Source organism: Portunus trituberculatus, chromosome 39, assembly GCF_017591435.1.
Source record: "Portunus trituberculatus isolate SZX2019 chromosome 39, ASM1759143v1, whole genome shotgun sequence".
NCBI lineage: Eukaryota > Metazoa > Arthropoda > Malacostraca > Decapoda > Portunidae > Portunus > Portunus trituberculatus.
In genome coordinates, this window is record NC_059293.1 from 2,627,821 (window position 1) to 2,645,111 (window position 17,291).

Genomic DNA, 17,291 nt, shown 5'->3' on the forward strand with positions numbered 1-17,291 from the left:
CTGTTAAAAACAAATTAATAAACACATGAGTATTCAGACCCAAATTTCATTATTTCATTAACTTTATCTTCTGTACTCAAAATCAAGTTATAGTGTAAAAAAGCACTAATGGTTATAAAAGAAACATGTCAAATACCTAATGATATCTTATCAAACTGAGTGCTTGTTACATTAATTCAAAAGCAAGTAAAATTAGAATAATTCATTTATATTTTCATTGAGAAATAAACAGTACTTGCCACACCATTAACTCTAGTTTTCAACAAAAGCTCCTCTTATACTTCCTCTGCATATCAACAATACTTCCCTTACCACTTTCTCATCTCCTTTGTAGCCTCCTCCACCTCCACTGTGTACAACCCACATCTCTCACTCAAGAGGTTACTCCAGCCACCAAGCCTGGCACAACCAACCACTTCAGCTGCTGCTACTGCTACAATATCTTTGAATACACTAGATGCCTCCACAATCATCAGTTTTTCCTAGTTTTTCACTTATGTTCTTGCATTCCTTAAAATACACCTTCATGCTCATCCTTCCATTTTTTCTCTTAATCATCTTTCCTACCATACTCCTCTCTTTTATTTTCATACTAACTACCACAGCATAAAGATCTCACCTGCCAAGGGTTCCTCTCACTCCCCCCACCAGGCACTTCCCAGTCTGTCTTTCCCTGTGTTGTCTACACTTCCCAAGCCTGCCCATGACCTGCCTTGAGCCGCTCACATGCATTCAGCTACATGTTGTCATTTAACTACTATTTGTGTTTTTTCCAGTCCTTCTGGTATCTACATTCATTGTTTAGATATCACAGTTATCATAAAAAAATACACAAACCTCCTACATAACACCAGCATTACATCTGTTGCAGCATTTCAATATTAGTAATGGTAGCAAAATTGTTCCTTATTCTGCATCTCACCCAAATCTATGAATTACTCTTCCTCGTTTACTGTACTTCTGTGTGTGTGTGTGTGTGTGTGTGTGTGTGTGTGTGTGTGTGTGTGTGTGTGTGTGTGTGTGTGTGTGTGTGTGTGTGTGTGTGTGTGTGTGTGTGTGTGTGTATTTACCTATTTGTATTTACCTATTTGTGTATTACAGGGCCCGAGCTAAGCTCTCTGTGTCCTGTCTCCTTGTCCATTCCTGTTATATCTCTTTCATCTGATTGACACACACCACGTCAACGACATCACTGCTCAGTTTATTCCACTTATCAATGCTACGATGCGGGAAACTGTATTTTCTCACGTCATTTAGACAGATGTCTTTTATTAGCTTTTTTCCATGTCCTCGGAGATGATTACTTGTGGTCACCTTTATCAACTCTCTGTCCAGTATGTCAATCTTGTTCATCAATTTATACATAGTTATCATGTCTCCTCTTATTCTTCTCTCTTCTAATGTGGTCAGCCCCAGCTTCCTCTGTCTTTCCTCATAGTCTAACTCCCTGAGTCCTGGTACCATCCTTGTTGCCAGCCTCTGTACCCTTTCTACTTTCTTCACATTTTTCTTCATATGCGGTGACCAGACACAAGCTGCATATTCTAACTAGGGTCTTATTAAGGTACATAATATCTTCCTCATCATTCCTTCATCTAAGTAGTGGAACGCAAGGCCAATATTTTGAAGCATATTATATGTTTTCAAAAAAATCTTGTTAATGTGTTTTTGCTGTGACAAAGTGTTTTGCACAGTTACTCTTAAGTCTTTCTCCTCATTGGTCTCTTTAATTTTCTCATCACCCAGCCTGTAATCCCAGTTTGGTCTGTATCTACTTCCCATTTTCATAACATGGGCCTTGTCTATATTAAATTCCATCTACCACTCCTTACTCCACTCATATATTTTATCAAGATCTTCCTGTAACTTGTTACAATCTTCCACATTCCTTACTCTCCTCATAATTTTAGTATCATCCGCAAACATGTTCATGTAACTGTCAATTCCTACTAGCATATCATTAACATAAATCAAGAACATGATGGGACCAAGCACTGACCCTTGTGGAACTCCACTGGTTACCTTCTTCCACTCGGACTTCCTTCCTCTCACCACTGTTCCCATTTTTCTTCCCACTAAGTAATTTTCCATCCATTTTGCTAGTTTATCATTTACTCCTCCAATCTTCTTTAGTTTCCACATCAGTCTATTGTGTGGTACTTTATCAAAGGCCTTTCTCAAGTCCAGGTAGATAGCATCCACCCATCCCTCTCTATGTTGTAGTATGTCAGTCACTCTTGAATAAAAACATAATAAATTGGATACGCACGATCTTCCTTTTCTGAAACCAAACTGTCTTTCACTCAGAATGTTTTCACTTTCTAGATACTCACTCCATTTAGCTTTAATTACTTCTTCACATACCTTGCACAATATACTAGTTAACGATACTGGTCTATAATTTAGTGGTTCCATCCTACTACCATTCTTATATATAGGCACAATGTCACCTCTTTTCCACTCTTTCGGTACTAATCCTGTTCGTATGGAGGTTTCCACAATATCAAATACGGGGTTCAACAATTGATCCTTACATTCATTTAGCAACCTCCCAGATATGCCATCAGGTCCCATTGATTTATTAATATCCAGATTGCTTATAATATTCCTTACATCTTCCTTAGTAACCATGATATCCTGCATTTGCCTTATTTACGTAGGCCTTCCTCCCATAAAATGCTGTTGTGACATGGAAATCGAGAAGAAATGAAATACGTAAGAAAGAAGATAGCAAGAATGAAAAGATGAAGATGGAAGTGAGAAGGAGAATAATAAATGAAGAAACATGAGAGACACGAAAGCAGGTACCAAGATTATAAGATGCTATCACTAATTTGATAGATAAGAAGTCCCGTGACCATCGAGGAGAACAACAAGAGGCAGTGAGTCATGACAAGACAAACACAGCCGGAGACGAGCAGTAGATTACAAGAAGTAGCTTCTGGAACCTTCTCCCCATATCTGGTAGTAATCAAAGGTCGCCGGAAGTAAAATGATATGGACGAGAAGTCAAGTAACGCGTGTACATTAAGAGGTGTAAGAGACAGAGAGTCAGAGAGCTAGAGAGAGGGAGAGAAAACCCGAGAACGCCAAGGAGAAAGCGAGAGACGACAGCGAGAGAGAGCTGTCAGACCAGAGGGTTAAAATGGGCGTGCCGCTTATCTCAAGACCAGTAAGTGTAGCCAGACAGATGTAATGCAGTCACAGAAAATGTTGGTGTCATATTTTGATAAAGTAAAAATGGTTATGTGTAGGTTGTGTAGGGTGTTGTTTTTATTGGAAGGTAAATTATAGGGTGTGTTAGGATGTATCTTATCTTTGAATTTAAATTGCGTGATTTGAGTTGGATAACGAGAATATTGTGAAGAAATCTGGAACATTAGAAGAAGTTTAAGTGAAGAGAGAAATGTTATTATCAATGAAGTTATTGTGTGTGTAATGAATTTGAGTTCAAGATATAATGTGGCAGAATTTGAGGCGTTTGAAGGTGGACCTGGAGTGAAGAGAGTGATTCAAATTTTGTGGTTTTCGTGGTTTTATTTGTTGTCGTAAGGGTCGTAAAGTGTAAATGTTTCTAAATAATATAATTATTAAGTAAAGTTTATAAAAAACTCAGAGGCGTTCCCTTGAACCCCACAAAGCATTCTTTAAGATTAGGGACGCAACAAGATCGTGCAACTTGCAGACACGACAATGCTCCTCCTTTGTAAACACTTTGGAACAGTTGTCGTTCAAAATTTCAGCTATATCTCCAACATCCTCATATACTTCTTCCCCATTTTTTACCTTTACTATTGCCTCCCTTATATCTAGTTTTCCATTTATGAATTTGTAAAACATTTTTGGGTCACTATCACAGTTTTCCACCACCCTATGTTCATATTCCTTCTGTGCTGTTCTCCTTACTTCAACATATCTATTCCTTGCTGTTTTGTAAACTTCTCTTGATAATACATCACTGTTTTTCTTAAGTTTCTTCCATGCCTTTTCTTTGTTCGTTTTTGCTTCTTCACAATTTCTATTAAACCACTGTTTATTATTTAAAGTCCTCTTTCTGTAATATGGCACAAACTTTTTCACAGCAGAGTTATACAAGTCCATAAATTTATCGTATTTCAATTGCATATCCCTTTCCTGGTATACCACGGACCAGTCAATTTCATTAAAAAACTCCCTTATATGGTTATAATTTGCCCTAGTATAATTTAATTTTTCCTCCCTGCGTTCCACAATCTTATTCGTGCTTAATTCCGTATCCAGCTCAAAGCTTAGGACATCATGATTGCTTCTCCCCAAGGGACATTTATGTTCAATTTCCTCTTTTAAAGAGATGCCCCTGGTAAATACCAAATCCAACCTTGCTGCAACATCTTGTCCCCTGCACCTTGTTGGTGATCTCACCCACTGTGTCATCAAGTTATTTGTTGCTACCTTTAACAATTCCTCTGCCCACTCACCACCGTTCACCACTTCGTAGTCTTCCCACACTATTTCTTTACAATTAAAGTCCCCGACTATCATCACTCTATCCTTTCTGATGAGTTCTTGCTTCATTCTGTCTAGAGTATTTCTCATCACCATTTGGTACTGTTCATATTCCCAAGCACTGGTTCTGGGTGGTATGTATACTGTTATAATATTAATGTCCCTCCTGCCATCTGTTATAAGCATACTTATCACTTCCTCATTTCTTTTACTATAGTTTACCTCCTTCACTATCCGATCTTCCTTAGTAAGAACCATTATACCACCACCTCCATTATTTTTTCTATCATTTCTCCATACTTTGTAGTGTTTTACAACAAACCAGTCTAGCTTTATTTCGGGCCTTAGCTTTGTTTCCACTACAAACATTATGTCTGGTTCGTTATTTCTTAGGTAATCCATACATTCTAGCCTCTTAGACAGAAATCCATCTATATTCATGTAAGTCACTTGTATTCCATTCCTAGTCTCTTTCTTCCATGTAATGTCTATTCCACCTGTTTTATCCACCAATTCTTTAGCCTCCCATTTCTCATCCTCCAAAAAAACTTGGTCTTTTCCTCCTCTGTTCTTTTGTCATTCCTCTCTTTCACTTCAGTTACAAGCTCTTTCATTTTCATTCGTTCATCCTGTGACATATTTCTTCTTATATAAATTGTTTTGGTTTCCTCAGAGTCCTTAAGTTTCCAAGCCCTCCTCAACAAAGCCTCAGCTGCCATCTGAGACTTTAATTTCAATTTTAACCTCTTCGCGCTGGATGTTGAAAAAGCCCGCCTGCATGATATCTTAGTGCCGCCCCAGTCAGGAAACTCATCATAGCTTGTCATACTTGTCGTCTTTGTGCATTATGCTGCTATTTTTAGTTACTATATCCCTTGAAGAGGATCCTTTCTCTTCAGAGAGAGAGAGAGAGAGAGAGAGAGAGAGAGAGAGAGAGAGAGAGAGAGAGAGAGAGAGAGAGAGAGAGAGAGAGAGAGAGAGAGAGAGAGAGAGAGAGAGAGAGAGAGATTTGCTAATATTTTAGACACAAGCGGGACCATGTAGCTTATCTTCGAGAGGAAAAAAGAGAGAGAGAGAGAGAGAGAAGAGAGAGAGAGAGAGAGAGAGAGAGAGAGAGAGAGAGAGAGAGAGAGAGAGAGAGAGAGAGAGAGAGAGAGAGAGAGAGAGAGAGAGAGAGAGAGAGAGAGAGAGAGAGAGAGAGAGAGAGAGAGAGAGAGAGAGAGATTAGAGAATTTGTTGTTTTCGTATGTGTGTATTTACCTAGTTTTATTTACCCAGTTGTAGTTTTACAGGGCCTGGGCTTTATGCTCGTGTGGTCCCGTCTCCATATCTACACTTATCCAATTTTTCTTTAAAATTATGTACACTCAAACTGTTCCAAGTCTCAACACATCTTTGCGGGAAACTAAATTTTTTAACATCTCTCAGACATCGTCCCTTTCTTAGTTTCTTACTATGCGATCTTGTGCTTCTAAAGTCATATTCTTCTCTCAAGATCAGTTTCTCATTATCCACTTCATCCATTCCGTTAATCAATTTATAAACTTGTATCAGATCCCCTCTCTCTCTTCTCTGCTCCAAGGTTGGTAGATCCATTGCCTTTAGTCTTTCCTCATATGCCATCCCTTTAAATTCTGGAACCATTCTTGTAGCCATTTTTTGTAGTCTCTCTAATTTTCTTATGTGTTTCTTTTTATGGGAGTCCACACAACTCCTGCATATTCCAATCTAGGTCTTATTTTAGTACTTATCAATTTCTTCATCATTTCCTTGTCCATATAGTGAAATGCTACTCCAATATTCCTTAGCAAATTATACGTCTCTGAAAATTCTATCAATATGGCGAACGGTTGATTATTTTCTTCCATTGTCACTCCCAAGTCCTTTTCCTTTTTACTTTTTCTAGTTCTACTCCATCTCCCATCTTATAGATTCCCACTGGTCGTCTTTCACTTTTTCCCATTTCCATGACATGGCTTTTGTCCACATTGAATTCCATCTCCCATTTTTTGCTCCATTTCCAGATCTTGTTTAAGTCTTCCTGTAGTATTTCACAATCCTCTTTTGTTTAATGACTCTGCACAGTTTTGCATCGTCCAAACAGATTTATGTAGCTGTTCACTCCCTCTGGCATGTCATTTATATATACGAGAAAAAGTATTGGTGCCAATACTGACCCTGTGGCACTCCGCTGTCTACTGTTCTCCACTTGGACTTCATATCTTTAACTATCGTCCTTATTTCTCTCCCCCTTAAGTAATTCTTCATCCATCTCAATGTGCTTCCTTTTAAGCCACCCTTCTCCTCTAACTTCCATAGTAATCTTTCATGTGGCACTTTATCAAAAGCCTTTTTTAGATCTAAATAAATACAGTCAACCCATCCCCTCTCTCTTGTACTTTATCAACTATTCTAGAGTAGAAACTCAATAAATTTGTCACACATGACCGACCTTTTCTAAAACCAAATTGGCTATTTGATAATATTTTGTTGTCTTCAAGAAACTCGATCCATTGCTTCTTTATTACTTTTTCACACATCTTGCATATTACACTAGTTAGTGATACCGGCCTGTAATTTAAAGGTTCTTCCTTCCTTCCGCTCTTATATATGGGAACCACCTCAGCTCTTTTCCACTCCACTGGCACTGTTCCATTTTCTATTGAGCATTTTATGATGTTGTATATTGGACTTGCTAGTTCTTCCCTACATTCTTTCAGTATTCTGCCTGAGACTTCATCCGGTCCCATTGCCTTTTCCTCATCCAATTCCGTCATCAACTTTTTTATTTCAAGCTTGGTTACTTTAATCTCTTTCATATAGACAGTCTCTATTACCCTGTGGTCTTTCAAATTTGGATTCCTTAGTAAAGACCTCATGAAATTTACTATTTAACAGTTCTGCCATACTTTTTGGGTCTTCCACTATTCCGTTTTCTCCTTTTAACCTTTCTATTGTTTCTTTTTGTCTTATTTTTCCATTTATGAATCTGTAGAACAATTTTGGTTGTCCCTTACATTTTTCGACAATGTCCTTTTCATAGTTCTTTTCTTCTTCCTTTCTCACCTTAGCATATTCATTTCTTGCTGTTTTGAAGTTTTCCTTATTTTCTGGATTTCTGTTTCTTCTCCACCTTTTCCATGCTCCATCTCGTTTCTCCTTTGCCCTAGCACATCTTGCATTAAACCAATCTTTCTTTCCTTCTTCTTTAGGTCTATATTTTGGAACATATTCCTGACCCCAGTTTTGTATATTTCAAAAATAAGTTATATTTCTCTTCAACCGTTAATGAGTTTTCCATCTCCTCCCAGTTTACGTTTTTAAAATAGTTCTTGAGATTCTCAATATCAGCCTTTCTGTAATTTAATCGGTCTCCTTTGTATGATTCATCTCTATCTTCCTTTCCTTCTTCTATATCCATCTCTAATATTACATGGTCACTCTTTCCCAGTGGGCACTTGTATCTTATATCATCGGTAATTGGTATATCCCTTGTAAAAACTAGGTCTAATCTTGCCGGCTCATCATTTCCTCTGAATCTTGTGTTTTCCTTTACTCTTTGGACCATCAAATTATCTATCATTAGGTTCAGGAATCTATCTCCCAGGCATCTTCCCCATACCACTTTCATAATTTTCCCAGTCTACCTCCTTACAGTTGAAATCTCCTACCAATATAACTTTTCTCCTTTCCTTAATGATTCTTGTAAGACTCCTTATTGTGTCATCTATCATGTCTCTATATTCTTGGTTAGTCCATGAGTTTGTTTTGGTGGCACATATGTTCCAATGATTGTTAACTCCTTTTGTTAATATGCATCTTAACATACAGTATTTCTGATTTTCCTTCCCAAACTCCACTTGATTTACCACTATCTCCTTCCTTAACATCATCATGACTCTTCCTCCTCCTTTACCCACTCTGTCTCTCCTCCATATATTATACCTTTTATTTATGTCTATTTTATTGCCTCATTTAACTTTGTTTCCACCAGGCATACAATATCTGGTTCTTCTTTCTTTATGTAATCTCTTAATTCTAATTTACTAGATAAAATCCCATCTATGTTTGTATACATCATTTTAATCTCTTGTTCTTATCATTTTAGTTAAACTTGCTCCATTCTTTTCTCTTCTTTCTCTTTTATATACCATTTCCTTATCCTGTCTCCTATAATTCTCCAAAAATGCCTTCTTCTCCTCCTCTGACCTTTCATTATTTTTTCTCTTGCTTCTGCCACCAGTTCATTGTGTCTCTTCCTTTCCTCCTCGTTTCTATTTTTTTATATATATATATATCTTTGCAACCTTCTGTTTCTCTGAGTTTCGTTTTTCTATATAGTACTTCTTCTGCTGCTGCTTGTGATTTTAGTAATATCTTAATTGGTCTCACTGTTCCTTCTTGATATGGTCCCATTCTATGGATTTCTTCTACTTCCTCTTCTAAGGTCTGTCTATCCTCTTCATTCAGATGTTTTAGTAGGTCTTTTACTGATTTCATTTCGTCTTTTTCCCTTCTTGGTCTATATTTAACATTTTTTTCTTTCAGTCCAAAAATAATTACACTCTTCTTTTTTTCCGCAATTTCTCTTATTAAATTTTCTTTTTTCTTGAGGACTCCTATCATTTTGCTTGTCATATTTTCATCTCTTTCTTTTAACTGTTCTTGAAATACTTCTTGAAATGATTCCTTGTCTTTCTTATCTTATCTTGTGTGTGTGTGTGTGTGTGTGTGTGTGTGTGTGTGTGTGTGTGTGTGTGTGTGTGTGTGTGTATTTACCTAGTTGTATTTACCTAGTTGTAGTTTTACAGGGCCTGGGCTTTATGCTCGTGTGGTCCCGTCTCCATATCTACACTTATCCAATTTTTCTTTAAAATTATGTACACTCTTTGCTGACACCACTTCCTCACTCAAACTGTTCCTAGTCTCAACACATCTTTGCAGGAAACTAAATTTTTTAACATCTCTCAGACATCGTCCCTTCCTTAGTTTCTTACTATGCGATCTTGTGCTAAAGTCATATTCTTCTCTCAGGACCAGTTTCTCATTATCCACTTCATCCATTCCGTTAATCAATTTATAAACTTGTATCAGATCCCCTCTCTCTCTTCCCTGCTCCAAGGTTGGTAGATCCATAGCCTTTAGTCTTTCCTCATATGTCATCCCTTTAAATTCTGGAACCATTCTTGTAGCCATTTTTTGTAGTCTCTCTAATTTTCTTATGTGTTTCTTTTTATGGGGAGTCCACACAACACCTGCATATTCCAATCTGGGTCTTATTAAAGTACTTATCAATTTCTTCATCATTTCCTTGTCCATATAGTGAAATGCTTCTCCAATATTCCTTAGCAAATTATACGTCTCTGAAAATTCTATCAATATGGCTTACCGGTTGATTATTTTCTTCCATTGTCACTCCCAAGTCTTTTTCCTTTTTTACTTTTTGTAGTTCTACTCCATCTCCCATCTTATAGATTCCCTGGTCGTCTTTCACTTTTTCCCATTTCCATGACATGGCTTTTGTCCACATTGAATTCCATCTCCTATTTTTTGGTCCATTTCCAGATCTTGTTTAAGTCTTCCTGTAGTATTTCACAATCCTCTTTTTGTTTAATGACTCTGCACAGTTTCGCATCGTCTGCAAACAGATTTATGTAGCTGTTCACTCCCTCTGGCATGTCATTTATGTATACGAGAAAAAGTATTGGCGCCAATACTGACCCCTGTGGCACTCCGCTGTCTACTGTTCTCCACTTGGACTTCATATCTTTAACTATCGTCCTTATTTCTCTCCCCCTTAAGTAATTCTTCATCCATCTCAATGTGCTTCCTTTTAAGCCACCCTTCTCCTCTAACTTCCATAGTAATGTGTGTGTGTGTGTGTGTGTGTGTGTGTGTGTGTGTGTTAATTTTACACACCCATGTAACTTATTCTTCAGTAACTTAAGGAAATTAAAAAAAAAAAAAAAAAAAGGAAATAAGAGAAGAGAGAGAGAGAGAGAGAGAGAGAGAGAGAGAGAGAGAGAGAGAGAGAGAGAGAGAGAGAGAGAGAGAGAGAGAGAGAGAGAGAGAGACAGTGATGGGAACAGTCTTGCCATTTAATTTTAGACACAAGGCGGACCATGTAGCTTATCTTTAGTGATTGGTGGAAACAAGGATGGTCAGCACTAGGATTTCAAGGACAGCATCTCTGTGTAGTTGGTATCCAACACACTATACGGGACAACTGAACTGAAGAAAGCTCAGAAAAGAAATATGACGCCTACATAGGTATCACTGTATATGCTACTGAGGCTTCATGACGCCTACATAGGCGTCACTGTATTGAAGGGGTTAATGGTCTATTCTTGCCTTCCTCAAAAGCTCCCAATCTCACACTTTCTTCTACCTCAGCATATTGGTCCTCTTCCTCCACAGAGATCTTACTCAATAAAGACTTAATCCTGTCATTTTTCTTATCCCTCCTATCCTGCCAGTTTCTGTTAGTTTCCACCCTCAATCCTGTTATGATCACACATTTTTTCTTTTCAGCAATATCTCTCACCACATACTCATTCTCCTTTAGTGCCTTTACCATTTCACTGCATAATCACTTTATTTTCCTCTCCCTAAAGGATCTTTGTACCTCCTGATGTTCATGGTTCACTTCTTTCATCCTGGCATCAATTAGATTAAGGCATTCCTCCTTCCTCAAGTCCCCTTCGGATATTTTCATCTCCATTTCTAGGAGTGTGTGTGTGTGTGTGTGTGTGTGTGTGTGTGTGTGTGTGTGTGTGTGTGTGTGTGTGTGTATTTACCTATTTGTGTATTACAGGGCCCGAGCTAAGCTCTCTGTGTCCTGTCTCCTTGTCCATTCCTGTCATATCTCTCTTTCATCTGATTGACACACACCGCGTCAACGACATGACTGCTCAGTTTATTCCACTTATCAATGCTACAATGCGGGAAACTGTATTTTCTCACGTTATTTAGACAGATGTCCTTTATTAGCTTTTTTCCTTATCCTCGGAGATAATTACTTGTGGTCACCTTTATCAACTCTCTATCCAGTATGTCAATCTTGTTCACCAATTTATACATAGTTATCATGTCTCCTCTTGTTCTTCTCTCTTCTAATGTGGTCAGCCCCAGCTTCCTCAGTCTTTCCTCATAGTCTAACTCCCTGAGTCCTGGTACCATCCTTGTTGCCAGACTTTGTACCCTTTCTACCTTCTTCACATTTTTCTTCATATGCGGTGACCAGACACATGCTGCATATTCTAGCTGGGGTCATATTAAAATGCATAATATCTTATTCATCATTCCTTCATCTAGGTAGTGGAATGCAAGGCCAATATTTTGAAGCATGTTGTATGTTTTCCACAAAATCTTGTTAATGTGTTTCTCCGGTGACAAGGTGTTTTGCACGGTTACTCCTAAGTCTTTCTCCTCATTGGTCTCTTTAATTTTCTCATCACCCAGTCTGTAATCCTAGTTTGGTCTGTATCTACTTCTTCCCATTTTCATAACATGGGTCTTGTCTATATTAAATTCCATCTGCCACTCTTTACTCCACTCATACATTTTATCAAGATCTTCCTGTAACTTGTTACAATCTTCCACATTCTTTACTCTCCTCATAATTTTAGTATCGTCCAAACATGTTCATATAACTGTCAATTCCTACTGGCATATCATTAACATAAATCAAAAACATGATGGGACCCAGCAATGACCCTTGTGGAACTCCACTGGTTACCTTCTTCCACTCGGACTTCTTTCCTCTCACCACTGTTCTCATTTCTCTTCCCATTAAGTAATTTTCCATCCATTTTGCTAGTTTATCATTTACTCCTCCAATCATCTTTAGTTTCCACATCAGTCTATTGTGTGGTACTTTATCAAAGGCCTTTCTCAAGTCCAGGTAGATAGCATCCACCCATCCCTCTCTATGTTGTAGTATGTCAGTCACTCTTGAATAAAAACATAATAAATTGATACGACGATCTTCCTTTTCTGAAACCAAACTGCCTTTCACTCAGAATGTTTTCACTTTCTAGATACTCACTCCATTTAGCTTTAATTACTTCTTCACATACGAGTACCTTGCACAATATACTAGTCAACGATACTGGTCTATAATTTAGCGGTTCCATTCTACTACCATTCTTATATATATAGGCACAATGTCAGCTCTTTTCCACTCTTTCGGGACAAATCCTGTTCGTATGGAGGTTTCCACAATATCAAATATGGGGTTCAACAATTGATCCTTACATTCTTTTAGCAACTTCCCAGATATGCCATCAGGCCCCATTGATTTATTAATATCCAGATTGCTTATAATTTTCCTTACGTCTTCCTTAGTAACCATGATGTCCTGCATTTGCTTTATTTCCGTAGGCCTTACTCCCATAAAATGCTCCTCCTTTGTAAACACTTTGCAAAAGTTGTCGTTCAAAATTTCAGCTATTTCTTCAGCATCTTCATATACTTCTTCCCCGTTTTTTACCTTTTCTATTGCCTCCCTTTTATTTAGCTTTCCATTTATGAATTTGTAAAACATTTTTGGGTCACTATCACAGTTTTCCACCACCCTCTGTTCATATTCCTTCTGTGCTGTTCTCCTTACTTCAACATATCTATTCCTTGCTGTTTTGTAGCCTTCCCTTGATAATACATCACTGCTTTTCTTAAGTTTCTTCCATGCCTTTTCATTTTTCTTTTTTGCTTCTTCACAATTTCTATTAAACCACTGTTTATTATTTAAAGTCCCCTTCCTAGTATGTAATATGGCACAAACTTTTTCACAGCAGAGTTATACAAATCCATAAATTTATCGTACTTCAATTGCATATCTCTTTCCTGGTATACCACGGACCAGTCAATTTAATTAAAGAACTCCCTTATATGGTTATAATTTGCCCTAGTATAATTTTATTTTTCCTCCCTGCGTTCCACAATCTTATTCGTGCTTAATTCTGTATCCAGCTCAAAGCTTAGGACATCATGATCGCTTTTCCCCAAGGGACTTTCATGTTCAATTTCCTCTTTTAGAGAGATTCTCTTGGTAAATACCAAATCCAACCTTGCTGCAACATCCTGTCCCCTGCACCTTGTTGGTGATCTCACCCACTGTGCCATCAAGTTATTTGTTGCTACCTTTAACAATTCTTCTGCCCACTCACCACCATTCACCACTTCGTAGTCTTCCCACACTATTTCTTTGCAATTAAAGTCTCCAACTATCATCACTCTATCCTTTCTGTTGAGTTCTTGCTTCATTCTGTCTAGAGTATTTCTCATCACCATTTGGTACTGTTCATATTCCCAAGCACTGGTTCTGGGTGGTATGTATACTGTTATAATATTAATGTCCCTCTTGCCATCTGTTATAAGCATACTTATCACTTCCTCATTTCTCTTACTATAGTTCACCTCCTTCACTATCAGATCATCCTTAGTAAGAACCATTATACCACCACCACCTTTATTTTTTCTATCATTTCTCCATACTTTGTAGTGTTTTACAACAAACCAGTCTAGCTTTATTTCGGGCCTTAGCTTTGTTTCCACAACACACATTATGTCCAGTTCGTTATTTCTTAGGTAATCCATACATGTGTGGAGTAGGCAGTAGTCACCTGCCGCCCGGTGGAATACTCCAGGAGAGGTACTTACGGGGATGTAGGCAGTGCTGCAGACTGAGTGATTCCCCGTGTCCTCTCTTCCCGGTTCCCTTTGTGGTCTCATTTATACAATTGAGCAGCTGCAGCCTGCCCTCTAAAGACAACTTCTACTACTTCCTACACTACACTACAACACCTTACACTTTTACACTCTCTTCAAATCAAAATTTAATAATGGCTTCACCACGCCCTGCCTCGGAGTCCCCCTCTGGGAGGGACCATAAATGTCCCCAGGTCGGACTGCCCTCTGCTGTCGACCTTGGGTGTCTTGACACTTCATCTAATACTTTCACTATCAATTTCTGCAACATTCGTGGCCTTCGTTCTAATTTTCAATCTGTGGAACACCACCTCTCCTCTACTAAACCTCATCTTCTCTTCCTAACGAAACACAGTTGTCTGTGACTACTGACAGCAGCCCTTTTCTGTTCCTCCTACTTGCTCTATCCTCATTTTCAATCCAAAGCTGGATGTTGCGCATACGTGCGTAACGACACCACTTGCTCTCGTGCCCACAATCTTGAATCTTCAGAATTTTCTACCATCTGGCTAAGACTTCAATGTCACTCTCTAACTAAATTCATCTGTGCTGTATACCTCTCACCTAATTCCTCTGACTATGTAAAATTCTTTGACTATTTGACTTCCAAGGTGGAGCACATCTTATCTCACTTTCCTTTTGCTGAGATCTCCATTTTAGGGATTTCAATGTTCACCACCAGCTTTGGCTTTCATCTTCTTTCACTGACCAACCTGGTGAACAAACCTTCAACTTTGCTATCCTTCATGACCTAGAGCAGCTAGTGAAGTTCCCTACCCGTATTCCTGACCGCCTTGGAGACACGCCCAACATTCTTGATCTTTTCCTAACCTCCAACCCTTCTGCTTACTCTGTTAAACTTTCCTCTCCGTTGGGCTCCTCCGACCACAATCTAATTTCCGTTACCAGTTCTATCACTCCAGTGCAGCCTCAGGACCCGCCTAAGCGGAGGTGCTTCTGGCATTTTAACTCTGCTAAGTGGGAGGAACTAAGGCAGTACTATTCTGATTTCCTTGGGATGATTATTGTTTTCATGTCAGAGATCCTTCTCTTTGTGCCGAGCGCATAACAGAGGTGATTATCTCTGGCATGGAGCTATACATTCCTCATACTTTCTCTAACCCTAAAGCTAAAAAGCCTTGGTTTAACTCTGCTTGTTCTCGTGCTGTCAATGATAGAGGCGGCTCACAAACGGTTCCGTAGCCATCCAACTGCTGAAACTCATGCCCTATATATTTCTGCCCGTAATCATGCCAAATCTATTCTCCAACTTACTAAAACTCTTTCATCAATAGAAAATGTCAAAGTCTTTCCAATTCTAACTCCTCTCGAGATTTCTGGCATCTAGCCAATAATATCTCTAACAACTTTACTTCTTCGTCTTTCCCTCCTTTACTTCATCCAGATGGCTCTACAGCTGTCTCTTCTTTTCTAAAGCTGAACTCTTCGCTCAAACCTTTGCTACCAACTCAACTTTGGATGATTCTGGGCATATTCCTCCTACTCCTCCACCCTCTGACTACTTCATCCCTAAAATTAAAATTCTTTATAAAGACGTTTTCCTGGCCCTCTCTGGCCTTGATTCTCGGAAGGCTTACGGTCCGGATGGAGTCCCTCCTGTTGTTCTCAAAACTGTGCTTCCGAACTCGCTCACTGCCTGGTCAAACTCTTTCATCTGTGTCTCTCTACTTCTATTTATCCTTCTTGCTGGAAGTTTGCTCACATTCAACCTGTCCCTAAAAAGGTGACCACTCCAATCCTTCTAACTACCGCCCTATAGCTTTGATTTCCTGCCTTTCTAAAGCCTTTGAGTCTATCCTTAATAGGAAGATAATGAGGCATCTATCAGCTCACAACCTTCTCTCTGATTGCCAGTATGGTTTCCGTAAAGGCAGATCTACTGGTGATCTTCTTACTTTCCTAACTGAATCTTGGTCATCCTCTTTTAGGGACTTCGGTGAAACCTTTGCTGTCGGCCTTGACATATCGAAAGCCTTCGATAGAGTCTGGCACAAATCTTTAATTTCTAAACTACCCTCCTACGGATTCTATCCTTCTCTCTGTACCTTCATCTCCAGTTTCCTTTCCGATCGTTCTATTGCTGCTGTAGTAGACGGTCACTGTTCTTCCCTAAAACTATCAACAGTGGTGTTCCACAGGGTTCTGTCCTATCACCCACTCTCTTTCTATTATTCATCAATGATCTCCTAAATCTGACTCAATGCCCTATCCACTCCTATGCTGATGATACCACCTGCATTATTCAACAGCGTTCAACAGACGCCCAACCCAACAACAATTAAATGACTCAAGGCGAGATGCTATAGGACGCCTAACTTCTGATCTTTCACTTGTTTCTGATTGGGGCAGAGAAAACCTGGTTTTGTTCAATGCCTCAAAACTCAATTTCTACAACTATCTACTCGACATAACCTTCCAGACAACTATCCTCTCTTCTTCAATAACACTCAACTTCCCTCTCCTCTACATTAAACACACTCGGTCTATCCTTCACTAAAAATCTAAACTGGAAATTTCACATCTCTACTCTTGCTAAATCAGCTTCCAAGAAGTTAGGTGTCCTATGGCGTCTTCATCCATTTTCTCTCCTCCCAGCTGCTTGCTCTGTACAAGGGCCTTATCCGCCCGTGTATGGAGTATGGCTCTCATGTCTGGGGGATCCACACACAGCTTTACTAAACAAGGTGGAATCTAAAGCTTTTCGTCTTATCAACTCTTCTCCTCTAACTGACTGTCTTGATTCTTTAAGTCACCGCCGCAATGTTGCATCTTTATCTGTCTTCTACCGCTGTTTTCATGCTGTCTGCTCTTCTGAACTTGCTAACTGCATGCCTTCCCCCTCCTGCGGCCTCGCTGCACAAGACTCTCTACTTCTTCTCATCCCTATTCTGTCCATCTTCCTAATGCAAGAGTTAACCAGTATCTTCACTCCTTCATTCCCTACACTGGTAAACTCTGGAACTCTCTACCTGTGTCTGTATTTCCACCTGCCTATGACTTAAACTCTTTCAAAAGAGGAGTGTCAAGACACCTCTTACGTTAACTGGACCCTCCTTTTAGATTTTTTTGTTTTTTCT

At 38.9% G+C, this 17,291-nt stretch overlaps 1 protein-coding gene across 5 annotated transcripts in view; it reads right to left on the bottom strand.

Moving 5' to 3' along the window:
• LOC123515448 (F-box only protein 28-like) overlaps nt 1-17,291 on the bottom strand; it is a 185,558-nt gene that overhangs the window by 89,712 nt on the left and 78,555 nt on the right. The gene's annotated exons all lie outside the window — the stretch shown is intronic.